General features: G+C 35.7%; 1 protein-coding gene and 1 long non-coding RNA gene across 5 annotated transcripts in view; one reads left to right on the top strand and one right to left on the bottom strand.

Moving 5' to 3' along the window:
* Positions 1-14,190, top strand: part of LOC145688018 (uncharacterized) — a 553,165-nt gene that overhangs the window by 318,285 nt on the left and 220,690 nt on the right. The gene's annotated exons all lie outside the window — the stretch shown is intronic.
* LOC145688020 (uncharacterized) overlaps positions 1-14,190 on the bottom strand; it is a 149,472-nt gene that overhangs the window by 134,163 nt on the left and 1,119 nt on the right. The gene's annotated exons all lie outside the window — the stretch shown is intronic.

The following is a 14,190-nucleotide window of genomic DNA, read 5'->3' as shown; positions in this document are numbered from 1 at the left end:
TGATTATATCTTTGAGAAGTGGCAGTCGAGAAATTGCTAATTGGAGTTTCTTAGCGACAGCATTATCAGCCAACATGCTCACATTATCATTATTATTATTATTATTATTATTATTTTAACAACTCACTAACAACAAAAGATACGATATTTTTGTAAGGGAACTAATTGATGCAAAAACGCTAGTAAATTTGAAATATTTGAATTTAATACCACTCCTATAATGTACAAATTTGAGTGCCTGGCAAATATGACGTATAGACCTCTTTCGTGTCTACATAGGTTGCATAAGCTTCTTCAGAGCTCGAGATCCAATTTTATTCTTGGTACGATTTCATGTGATTCGGTTCGGATCCCTTACTTCAGGGCTGAAAAAAAACGTTAACTTCTAATCCAACCAACCAATTATGATAATAAGCTGTACATCCTAGTTTGCAGATTATAAGAAAACACCTGGAAGTCATTATTCCTAGTTACTTAATAATTATTTGTAGCATTTAGTGTATTGTATTTGGTTCACTTCATAACTTTCTGCTTTTCTTCATTGCCTCTAAAATATTCATTTTTAAAGTATCATTTCCAGAAGTACATATTTATTTTTTAATAATAATGCACAGCCAGCGACAAAAGTTATTTCCGTCTGGTAAAATTTATTTAGGGAATAACGGTGGTAAAGCTTGAACATACAAAAAATTACATTCCTTTTAATTTACTGAAAATTGTACTCAAATTACTCTTTCATTCTGAAGTTATTTACGAAACTAATTTCATCATATGGAAAGAACTTTTGTCGCTGACTGTACACATTTTAAGTTAAACGAGCAGGCTAGTACTTTCATGAGAAAGTCCCACAAGTTACCGCTCAAACCTGATTGTCACATAAAACATCTGATAGAGCATCATGTGAAATGAAAATGAGCAAAATTTAAGGTGCTATGGACCAGAAGGATAGGAGCTACAGGGCTTCAAAATTTGAATATTCAAAAAATTACATCATGGAATTATGTACGTTTAAAGTAAATATCTTAAAAACCATTAAAAGAATCAAAACAAAAGTTGTACAATATAATGAGAACAAAATGCCCTATTGAAAACTACAGTGTTGCCACATTTGAAGCAGTGCTACCAACTCAGCATAAAATATTCTCTTTGAAATAGCACCATATACAAGTGTGCACAGATTTAAAATGCACTATTATCACTAAATATAACAGTAAAGTGTAGTGGTACAGTGTTGCACACTGTTGGAGCCACATGTGCTGAATGTACCTAGGTACAATGGAGAAGTCTCATATGTGGCAACAGATGGTAATGAAGGAATCTGGGTCTCATGCTATGAATTTAGTTAAGATGCATAACACCGATAGTATAACATAACAAAATGTCAGCCGTGTCACAAAATATTGATGCATTTGAAAAACAAAATTGAGTGATGCCATTTTTACGTCCTGTGTCAGCTCAGAAGCTTATAGGTTTGGACCTATAATGTAAAGTGAGGTGCGATCCACTATGGAGGAGAAAGACAACAATGAAATGTGAGGTGAAAAGTACAACAAAAACATGTCCGACACGGAATTGGAACTCGTGATTCCTAATATGTTGGATGTCTATCCTTCTAGACCACACTGCTATCCGGGCCGACTAAAAACGAAATGAGATAATAATAAAATAATTGTATTTCCAACGTGAATAACGGTAATATTATAGTGTACAATAACATGGTCATATGATGTGTAGGAAAGGAAGTCAAAGAATATGTCACTTAACACGAAAGACATAGACCAAGAAAGTACTCTTCCAAATATAGATGAAATAATCTGGAGAACCTCTTTACAAATTAGAAAACCCCTGTTTCTTTCCTCGCCTGTATCATTTGTTTTAGCGAGTTGTCTGCTTATTCACCGGGGCAACAGAAGGAAATATAATGCAAAACCTTCACTTTTTTCTAATGCATTCCTTTATTACCATCTGTCGCCACATATCAGACTTCTCCATTGAACATGTTCAGCACATGTAGCTCCAACTGTGTGCAACACTGTACAATTACACTTTACTGTTATGTTTTTTTAGTGATAATAGTGTATTTTAAATCTGTGCACACTTATAAATGGTGCTATTTCAAACAAAATATTTTATGCTGAGTTGGCAACACTGCTTCACCTATGGCAACACTGTTTGGGGTTCAAGATAGGGTATATCTTTCTCATTATATTGTGCAACTTTTGTTTTGATTGCTTTAAAGGTTTTCAAGATATTTACTTTAAACGTACATAATTCCATGATGATGATGATGATTATTATTATTATTATTATTATTATTATTATTATTATTATTATTATTATTATTATTATTATTATTATTATTATTATTTTGGATTTTTAAATTTTGAGGCCATGTAGTTCCTATCCTTCTGGTCCATAGCACTTTAAATTTTGCTCAATTTCATTCCTCATGATGCTCTATCAGATGTGCTATGTCGCAATCAGATTTGAGCGACAACTTGTGAGATCTTCCCGTATTAGTACTTCCTTCCTCTAGCAATAAGGATAGTCCGGGTTTAAATCAAGTGACCAGGCATCCTGACTGAAAATTATGCAAGTTTTACTCTGTACCACTACATGAATGTTGGGATAGCACCTTCATAATTTAAACCCTAATCCACTTCGTTCCTCTTCCTATCTCAGTGGTATAGCGTTCACCTCTGGTGTATGGGGTCCTTGGTTCGATCCCAACTCGATTCAAGTGAGCTTTGTGGTGGACAAACACCGTGTGATTAGGTTTTCTCGGGGTTCTCCGGTTTCCTCCCACTTTCTTCATTCTACCATTTCACCGTCCCCTTTAGCCTAGTCTGCATAACCGTAGAGCGTAAAACTTAAAGATTTCATTTCATTTCATTTTTCCTTTCTTCATGTTGTTGAATGTTAATGATTTGTCCTCGTAAGCTGTACTTGGAAATTTGTTAATTAATTAATTAAATAAAATAAATAAAATTGCTTGACAAGAAAGAGATAATGGGAGTTATATCCTCACAGTCTTTTAGTTAACAGTAAATATTGCTAGTCTCAATATTACGTTCAGTGTTTTTGTATATCTATCTCCTTTGCTGAGCTTCAGCGCTAGCTAACGAAAAAAAAAAAAAAAAGATTCGTTCTGTCGTTGCTATCTCAGTGAAAGGAACCAAGAAAGGAAAATTTATGAATGCACAGAAATCCCTGAACGCCTTTTAAATGTCGTAGCAACTAGACGGAAAAAAAAAGGAAAAATGCATTTTGGGGAACCCTGTGGAATTCTTCCTCTGCTCACTATATTTAGTTTGTCTGAAGTTCGCGAAGACTGCTGTAGAAGATGATGCCGTTTGCATAGATAAGTAACACCAGGATAGCAAGCCCTCTGGTCTCGTACTGTGACGTGACGTATAATATCCGCGTTTTGGTCTTTAAATCGACATTTCTCTTCAGATGAAAGTTCGGGTAAGTGCTGAGATAGAGTTTGCTTATACTATTGTAACCTTACAAACCACAAAAGAACGGACTATACTATGAAGATTCAAGCCTAAATATATACATTTTTATACAAGTTTTATTACTTGATGCATATTTCTTTAGCATATTATAATAGTACAGTCTACATTAAAATGAATAAGTACCCTGTATATTTGAAGTCCAAGAAGAAAAAGATCAAGACCTAATAATAATTTGGAGAAAACACAAGTTTTAACTTGCCATCCTTTGCCATTTTGTGTCCATTTAGTGTGCTTAGCACTCCAATCTATCCAAATCGTAAACTTTGAATCAACTTCCACGGAGTTTATATTATTCTATTTTTTCCTCGTATATAAATCTATTTCTTTGCTATCCAGTTTATTACTCAAGCTTTTTATTTTGTTTTCTTTCTAAGTCCAGAAAGAAAGGGCGTATTTCAATGTACCTTTTAACCAGCTTGAAATAAACGAGGTTCTCATTTCGACCCTTATGTACATATATACAAAGTGTGTTCAAAAATATCGAACCTTTGGTTGGCAAAAATACATTTATTGATTTCGAAATCCGAAATACTAATCCCCTTCAAAGTAGTCTTCTTGGTAATGCACACACTTCTCCCATTGCTTCCACCATTGTTGGAAACACTTCTGGAACGCACGTTTTGGAATCGTGAGCAACCATGCCGTCACATTCCGGATGTTGTCTTCTCTTGACTCAAGTCGGATCCCTATTAGTGACATTTTCAGCTTGGGAAATAACCAAAAGTCATACGGAGCCATGTCGGGAATAGGGAGCCTGACGCTTTCTGCCTGAACGCACCTCGTATATATATATATATATATATATGTATGTATTTTATCTATGTTCACGCATCACTTCTACATAAGTGCATTGATTTTGATTTTGTGTACGTGTGTGAAAAAGTGTTCTTTTCTTGTAGTTCCACGGAAACTTCGTAAGTGACCAACAATAGTCTCAGGAGCTAGATCATGAAGTTTTAATATTAATTTTATTAGGGATGCGCACGAGATAAGATTTGTGGTTGTCTCGACTCGAAAATGTGCTGTAAAAGTGATGTCCCGACTCGAAAAATATATATTTTTCTATTGGAAGAGCCGTGTCTCGACTCGAATTTTGTCAGGAAAAAACTGTCTCGACTCGTCTCGTGCGCATCCCTAAATTTTATGTATGATCACTCATAACTTCTAGAAAGGTGTACCGATTTTAACGATTCCTTTTTTGTTTGTTTGAAAGAGCATACCTTGCCGGTAGTCATATATACATTTCATTAGGTTGTAACGATAGTGCTTCTCAATGGGTGTAGTGTGAAAACTCTAATTAACCGATTTTAATATGACTATATTTACGCATAACTTCGGAATTAGCGGAAAAGTTGAAGCTTCCTTTAACCTCTCAATTTTCACTCACCTATGCAGTAGTGACCCCTCTTCTTCACATGCTTCTGACCTACCTACGTGGTACTGAGTTTCCCTTTTTCATATTCTTTCCCTCAACCTATTTACATGGTAGTGACCTCCCCTTTTCATATGCTTCCGACCTATCTGGGTGGTAGTGATCCCTTCTTCACATGGATCCGATATCATTACGTTGTAGTGACATTTGCAGTGTGATGTTTAAGCATAACTTCTAACTTATTTAACATATTCGAGTCAGAGTTAACTCACCTTAAAGAAAATACTTTGGAAATGTGAGTTGCGGGTACGAAATTTAAATGCCCTTCTGCCCTTATGGCCAAGCGCTGATTTAAACTTCTACGTCACTAAAGGATTAATGAAGAATTTGAGGATACTTAATTTCACACCTCTAACTAAAAAAAATTCTCACATTGATCATTTTATGAATATAAAATCGGAAAATAGAATATTAACGAATTGACTCCTTTCCCCTTTTAAAAGCTGCACTTTTGAAAACGCTGAAACATGTGATCACTTGTTTTCTATGAAGAAAATATATATCGAATTTTACATCTTCAACTTAAATAAATCTTCACATCGGGGATTTTCTGAATAACAAATGAAAATTCTAATATCTTTTAAAAAAATGACCATCTTTCTACCTTTAAGAATAAAAGTTTTGCTTTCGTAAATGTTGCATTCACCTGCTGATGTTCGACACCATGTTAAACACGGGTGTTTCACCCGTTAGTACGATCGACACCACAGTTCAAGAACGTTGTATTCCAGTCTTAGCATGGTGTTCCCTGCAGAAAGCATGTTACCCAAGAATTCCCCATAAATCTGGGGTTTTTCAGTGCTTATTTTTAATTAAGAATTTCATAACTCCAACTTAAGCAAATCCTCACATTAGACACTTCCTGAATAAACAAAAAAAAAAAAAATGAAAATTTCAATTTGAATAAATTGCCCCCTTCCTTTCCTTAGGATAGAAGTTTTCGGAAACACTGGAACAGGTATTCAGTTATTTTTAACAAGAAGCTTATATGCCGAGTTTCATCTTCCTAACTTCAAAGGTCCGTGAATATTCTATTCTTGGCAAAGAAAGAAACAAAATGAAATCCCTTAACTTCCCCTTAGGATACATATTTTAAGACATCCTTTACTTTCGTAACAAATGAAGTATTATGCCCAAAATTTAAGTTTCTGCCTATAGTAGTGCGGTTTGGGTTTTGAAAAGTAAGTCACTTTTACTCTTTGTATATAAATGGACTGAAGTGGAATTAAAACTACTGAAAGTGGGACAGTTTGAGTCGAACATTTTGCTCTTAATATAATTCTTGGCATTCACATTGTCCCAAAAGAATGGATGGAATTTTTAGTTTGTCAATAGCTTTCTATGAATTGGTCTAATTATTAGGCAGTTTAATAGATCGTAATTTGAATGTACTTTTTTCTGCATTCTTACATTTTGTGTGTTTTTTTTAATTTTTTGTAATTACAATACAAAATAATGATTTTCTCTTAAAGATAACATAAAAAGATCCTCAAGTTGTAAAGTGCAAATTAACAATGCTACTCTTCGAAGCCATTAAAGAATTCAGTACCTCACATATTTGTCTTCTATTGTTCGTGGATTGCTAATTTCAGCTTGTTTCTGGCATTAGTGAATTTTACTCCTTTTGATTACACATATTTATGTCACCTAATTAATTTTCACAATAGTAAATTTATGTTTGTTACTAGTAAATTATTTCACAAAATGTCCTCTATTATGAAGCAGCTTGCCCTTGCGCAACCAGTTCTTGGCTTTAGTGACGGAGAATTCTGTTCGACTTGCCGTAGAAGTATGTGGTTCAATTGTCACGTTAAACTGTAGGTTCATATCTGTGTAGCTTAAAAAAACAGACACTTTAGCCTTGACTTTAGGCAACCCTGCAAATTTAGCAGTTGAGTGGGTTGCGTACAAATTCAGGATGTTTTTAATTTACAGTCAGAGTAATTGGGTGGTTTCTAGTTTGCCATCAACTGTATGAATTACTAGCTGAACCTGCGCTATGTACTCAGCACGTCATTCTGATACGACCATGGATCTCCTTCCCACTTCCTCACTATATCTGTGCATATCTCTTTACACACACAAGTGAAGAACAAGACGACTTACAAAGAGAGTGAATTGTTATAGAATAACATATAAACGTAGCATTTTAATGTATAGATGTTGGGTTGAATTTGTGGAAAACTTGGAGAAGTGATAGATTATCTCAAGTGGATTTTCCCCTTATAAATCCATAACCGTCCGTGTATGCCTCGTTGCAGCCTTTGAAGTTGCCAGCATTCAATAGGTTTTGCTAATCAGATTTCAGCAAAGCGCCTGTAATATCTATCAACTCGCCATACGTAGCTCGTCTACAGGTTGCCTAACATAATGCTATGAACATTAGCTTCGCCCTAGCGACAATGTTAATGTTAAGGGCTCGAAACAATCCTTAAAACTTCCACAGAAAAATAACGGCTTTCTTTTCTTTTCTTTTTTTTTAATGAATGAGAACTGGAAGATCTACACAAAATTTGAAATAGACCATTGAAAGCAGCGTGTTTATAGAGCTTCTGGTTTTTGAGATATAATTGTAAAAAGGAATTGGCTACAATCATATAGACGGAATTGACCATAAACATATAAACTTTTCTTGACCACAAACATATGAACCTAGCATTTTAATATATAGATAACTACTTTTTAACGTTTGGTTTGAAATTCAAGTACTCTGAACGAGGTTTGAGCGTAGCTGTCACACTAAAAGCAATAACACTATCCATGACGCTACAAGAATGTTATAATCGTTTAACTTCAACCTTTTAATTTTTAATTTAGCGGCAGTGATTCGTCCGCTAAGTGTGACCACAGGACCCAATGGAAACCATGATATGGCGGTCCACAGCATCACCAAGCCGCCGCCATGTTTCACAGTTGGGCGGAAACACTGCAGATCATAAGCTTCTTTGGGCGTTCTCCACACATAAACACGGCCCGTGGTTGGGAATAGGGTGAAGGATGACTCATCCGACCATATCACACGTTTCCAGTTATCAACGGTCCAAGTTGCATGGTCGCGGCACCATTTGCGGCGTGCGAAAGCGTTATGGTCCCTGATGAGCGGTTTGGCCCGTGCAACACGACCCCGTAAGTTCATATCATGTAATTCGCGGCGGTCTGTGATTGTCGAAACAGGGTGAGGGAGGTGCTGATTGAGTTCCTCCGTCACTTGTTCCGCATTGGCACGACGGTTCTGCGTGACAATGCGCTTTAATACCCGGCGCGACCTGTCACTCATGATTTTCTTCCGCCCACTGTTTCGCTTCCCCGATGTGGTTTTCCCGTGTGTTGTGTAGGCCGTCATTACCTTTGACACTGTCCCACGTGACACACTTAACACAGTAGCCACTGCCGTCACACTCACTCCACATAACCGCGCACCAACAATTTGCCCTCTTTGAAAATCTGAGAGGTCTCCCATTTTACACTACCTCCGTCTGCTGCAGCCACTGGACACTGCTGTTCCACTGCGCCTGACGTAGTATGGAGACCGACCTAACACACCACCACCAGCAGTCCGGCGCTGCAGGCGCCACGACACCACTGCCAACCCATACATCTGACGTGTTGCCAACTACAGGTGTTTCCATTTTTCTTATCACCATCTGTATGTTTTATATAATACTTTCCGTACAAATGTTTCGAATAAACGTACTTTCCGTATAAAAGATATATATATAGACGGTCAGGATTTCACATACGGATGGTCGTATATAACATATAGCAGACATATTTAATATACAGAAGACTGTTAGATGTCAGACATCATGCAGCGGCATAATGTAACATCCAAACGGGAGAAAGGAGTACGTATGAAACATTTGAATAACGTATGCTACGTACAGATTTCGGCAGTAAACATAAGGATTTCGTACATTTGTACAATATACCACTATCCGGATAACAGATTTTTCTCAGTGTATGTTGTTGAATTCCATTCCAATCCCGCTTTCATCTTCCATTGCTTATATTCTATCACCTATAGCTTTATACGCATATAGGTTTTTTATAATTCTTTGGTCTTTCAATTTTATCCCAACTTACTTCAGCACTGGTATATGTATATCTCCCAATATTCAAATAAGTTTCAACAAAATTGGTTTTCAAATAAGTTAAATATCTCCATGCCTAGGTTTGGAAGCCGTTTCTTCATAGTGAATGTATCAGAGAGGTGAAAGTAAAATGCGTGGAAATAAAATCATCCTTTCCACTATGTACGCCGCATATTTCAAAGAAGATAAACGATAAGCAAACAAAGTAGAAAAGTATAGCGTACTCTTAGAAACATTTTTTTTCTTTACAATTAACGATCTTTTTTCTCTCAAGCTTGAGCGCACATGCAGTTTACCAAAAATGGGACACGACGGAGAACTTTTCCACTTTTTTCTCAGTTCTGTGCATCTCCCTGGATTTGTAGAACCCATGAGACGTTCCTTCTTCAGCATTTATATTCATCTCTACGACGTTTGCTAGACTTGATCTTAAAGAGGGGGGATTATGAATATAAAATATTTCTACAACCCTAATACCCGAAATACTTCAGTAAGTTAATAAAATTTATATCCGAAATATTTGATTATACTGTTAAACATTTTTTTTTTAAAAAATAATGTAAATTATTTAAAAACATGACATGTTACATGTAGAATCATTATTTTTAAAGCATTCCTTTGTAAGTATGGATAGTATAAATCATGTGGGGTAGAGTAAACATGCAATTCATGTAAATAAGAGTTTCTGGAAGTAATACTTCATCCATGCCAATGAGGAATGCTCATATGTTTATTAACAACTAGCAAAATGCCGTTTCTCGCACGGGGAGAATTCGTTTCTTTTTGGACATAGAGGGCACCAAAACTGTCACATATCAACTTAGGGACCCCAAAAACTATGAATTCCACATTAATATCGGCCGTTTTTAATTATTATTATTACTACATGTCACATCCCAACTTAGGAATACTAACGGGGGCTGAATTTGGATTTGAACGGCATCTGAAGTGTCACTGTTTGTCTCTGCGATCCCGAAAACTGTGGATTCGACACTAATATCTTTCATTTTCGATTATTTCGATCAGCCCCCTTCCCCAAGTTGCGAGGCTGAATTTGGATTTAAACGGCATCGAAAGTGGCATTGTTAACTTCAGCAACCCCGAAACTATGGATTCGACACTAATATAAATCATTTTTGTGTCTTTTTTTTATATATTACCCCCCCCCCTCCCTTCCATAAATTGCATCATCAAAGTGAAATAATTAAAACTATACCAGTCCCGAACTTGATCTATGTTTAAAATTTGATCGAGATCGGTCTGCTGGTTCAAGAGTTATTAAGTCACAAACGTCGTCCCTTTCATTTATATATATAAATATAGATATAGATATTGTATCATCACCTGCAGAAGACTTGCCACAGTAAGGGAAGAAAAACTAACTTTTAGTTTAGAAAAGCCATAGAGAGTACATACAGCAGGCTAGTAGAAGTGAATTACTTAGCCAGCACCAATTTGTACAGTCGTAAATAGATGGGAATCATGTGTGTTCCCCTTCGGCACACACAAAATACAGATAATCGTAATTAGGTATTTTGATAAACATTATCTGGTTGTGTGAGGACGTTAAAAAGTACCATTCTTGTATACGATCTAGATTTCCTTTCTAGCTGGAAATAAACATACAGAGAAGAGATTGAGTATGTGGCAGTACTTTGGAAAATGTTTACGGAACCCACGTACAAACAAAAGGGTCCGTATGCAGCTTTAGGATGGTCTGGCTCCAACGCAGTAAGACCTTCCATCCGGCCTAATTGCTACCACGTGTTCTTTTGTTGCTCGTGATCCTGGGTTCGATTCCCGGTGGAAGAGCAAGGAAAAAACATTCACATGATTCACTTTGATTTATATAATAATTATCCGTGTCGTTCAGCCTAACGGGTATAACCGTGGGACGTTAAACCAAAAATTCTCATTTATTTTTTTGTTTTCAAACATACAGAAAATTTTTCACCAAAACATGGATTGCAATTATCCTGCTATGGGACAAGCAGCATTGGGAAAGCAGCCTGTAACCAGAATCTATGGATTTTCCTTCTGAATGCGTTCGATTTTTCTCTTTGTGCACAAATGCAGAATCTCCAACCTCTATTGTCCTCCATTAACTTTTGATCTATTCACTGTCATTCTTTCGTCTATCTGCTTTAATGCACTGAGAAAAAAATGTAGGTGATGTACTTAAAAAGGTAGGTTACATGCGTAATTCCTGCAGTTTTTTTGACTTAATGTGCAGCAGACGTATAACTGAAAACGCATGTTTTATAATACTTTCTGTATAAGTGTTCCATCTATACGTACTTTCTGTATGAAACAATGTAGGCGGTCAGGATCTCACATACAAATGGACGTATACAACATATAGCTGACGAAAGCAACATAAGTATATGCATGTGATATACGGAAAACTGTTCGATTTCAGACATCCTGCAACGGCATGATGTAACACCTAAAGGCAATGCCTATGTAGCATTTGGATAACGTATGCTCCATACTGATTTCTGTAGTAAGCAAAAGGATTCCGTATATTTGTGCAATATACCGCTGTCCGGAAAGCGGATTTTTCTCTGTGTACAGCACATCAATTACAACCTTTATCTATCACTCCATCTTTTCCTTCGACCATACGTTTTATTATGTCACTCAGAATAGAATTTTTCATAAACAATGCCCTAATGAGTTTGATTCTCATTTATAATATATATGTTAACAACCTTCCTAAGATCCTACTTTATATTCCTCATGCCTCCTATTTACCCTACAAAAAAAGTCTCTTTTCTTTTCAGCGACAATACCAGAGAAGAAAGTACGGCAATAGTGAAAAGAAAACGATTTCAACGAATTTACATGTTTCATGGCCCCAACATGCCAAGAAACGAATTTTTTGATAAATGTCCGTAAGATCCGCTGTAGATACATTCACCTTGAGGCCACACCGTTGAATATATCAGAACGAGATTTTTATTAGATTCTTCAAGAGGATAGTTTCGAATTTTCTACATACTCACAAAGAGTAATTTGCTGTAAGATGAAAATAAAATAATAGGAATTTCTGGAAAACGGTTTGAGCCATTTTGTTTATATTGCATAAATCAATATTTCATTGATAAGTTTAAAATATGGTATTAAGTAGTTTTTCTACGTGAAACATAGAAGACTTTATTTTACTCTTGAGTGTAAGCTCTTTTAGGACAATTTTCGAAAGACCGACTTACGCGATTTTATTCATGCTTCACAAATAAATGTTTCACTAACAATTCTTCAAAATGACATAAGTTATTTCTTCTTCTAAAAAAATCCATAGGGGTAGTTTGCACTATTTTTAAAAAGTTAATCTGGAAAGATAAAGATTAAATATAACGTGACTCAGGTGATCACATTTCATAAACAAGAATTTTTTGAATGATCAAAAAATGGATCAAAAGATTTCGATCTTGTCGAATAATTAGTTTTGGATCTGGGGCCACAAAATTTTTGAACGGCCCCTAAATCAAGTTTTCGCATTCTCTACCAAATAAACACATTATGTTAAGTTAAGTGATAGTTTGGGTTTGGCTACACTATATGTAGTTCTCCAGATATAGGGCATAAAAAAGATTTTTGATTGAAATATATTGGATCTTCTGATCCAATAAATGCTTCAGTAATAACTGTAACTTGACATTATTTAATATAGGAAATGGAGCAAAAAAGTTTACTGCAATATTAAGTACTTCTTATTTCCATATCTTCCCAGGCTAAAGCTCAATAAAGTAGTATACACCCTGTGCCTATTTGCAAGTGAACGATATAATGTTTCATGCCTACACTGTTAAAAATGGTTTCTTAAATTCGAGAAAAAAGTCCTCGTATTTGAGAACATCCGTTTCTTATCTGTGCACCGAGTAATACATTCTTAAAAGTGAGATTTCGATTTTCTCAAATCATTTTGAGAAATAATGACTCAAACGCGAGGAATTATGTCTCATTTCTGGGGGTGCAAATGCTTTCTCAAATTTGAGAAAAAATGTATTCTTTCTTAAAATTGAGAAAGAAACATCTGAGCAAATGAGGCATATAACCCCCATATTGAGAAACACTTTTCTCAGAAAGCGAGAAACGGCGCACAGAAACAGGGTTCTCAAATACGATAAGGAGAAGGGAAAAGGGTATAAACAAAATATAAACATGCAAAAAATTCAAACAATTAGTACATACAGAATGCATATTAAATAAACACCTACAGTTATAATATTTAAAATATATCATATTTAAACCTTCATTTCAAGAAATTTTCATTCCTATATTACGAAATATTTGTTTTACAACAAACCAAAAAAATAAGCAGATAAATTCTCTAAAAACTCCCAAGCAACGAATGTCCTCATTTTCACTACAGTATTATTATCCCTCTTTATCACTGTCTCCCTTAGCCTTGGAGCACAATCTTGAGACGTTAAGAAAAAAAGAAATCTTTGTTTTTACGTCCCACTGTTGTATCGAGTAGGCTACAGGAGACGCTGGTGATGAGAATAAATAAGATAGAGGAATAAAGAAAGTGAAAAAAACGAAAGAATCCCGAGAAAACCCACGCACACTGTGTTTATCCACCACAAAGCCCACTTGCCTCGAGTTGGGATCGAACCAAGAACCTCATGCACCACAAGTGAACGCTCTACCACTTAGCTATCGCGGCCCCTACGATAAATTAATAACAAATGGGTATATTGCTATATTCAGTGTGCGAACTGACGGGGGATGCCAATGACTTCTCCTCTGAGAAAAAAATTAACGCCCCTGGAGAAAATTTTCATCCCTGGTAGAGATAACTTTTCAAATTTTATCTATATAGATAGTGTACGTGAGTGACGACTGGATGCGTATATGGGTGAAATTGGATACATATATAGGTGAAATTCATCTCTCCCCTGGGAAAATATTCGGTACAGATTGATTATACGAATCCACATATTTGTAAAATTTACAGAAGAAATTTGTAGTAATATTTTAATGGACTAGTGTGTAAGTAATCAAAATATGGTGTGCTCTTACCTGTGATATGCGTATTTACGTGTAAATACATTAATGAAGGTCGAACCTTGTATGGTATTCGCCCATAAGATAAGTAGTGGTAAATTAATAAAGGAAATATGACGTGCGACGAATGTAA

The sequence above is a fragment of the Thermobia domestica genome, chromosome 6, assembly GCF_964235325.1.
Source record: "Thermobia domestica chromosome 6, izTheDome1.hap1.1, whole genome shotgun sequence".
Lineage (NCBI taxonomy): Eukaryota > Metazoa > Arthropoda > Insecta > Zygentoma > Lepismatidae > Thermobia > Thermobia domestica.
The sequence above is the reverse complement of the archived record's forward strand: the minus strand, read 5'-3'. Positions and strand labels throughout refer to the sequence as shown.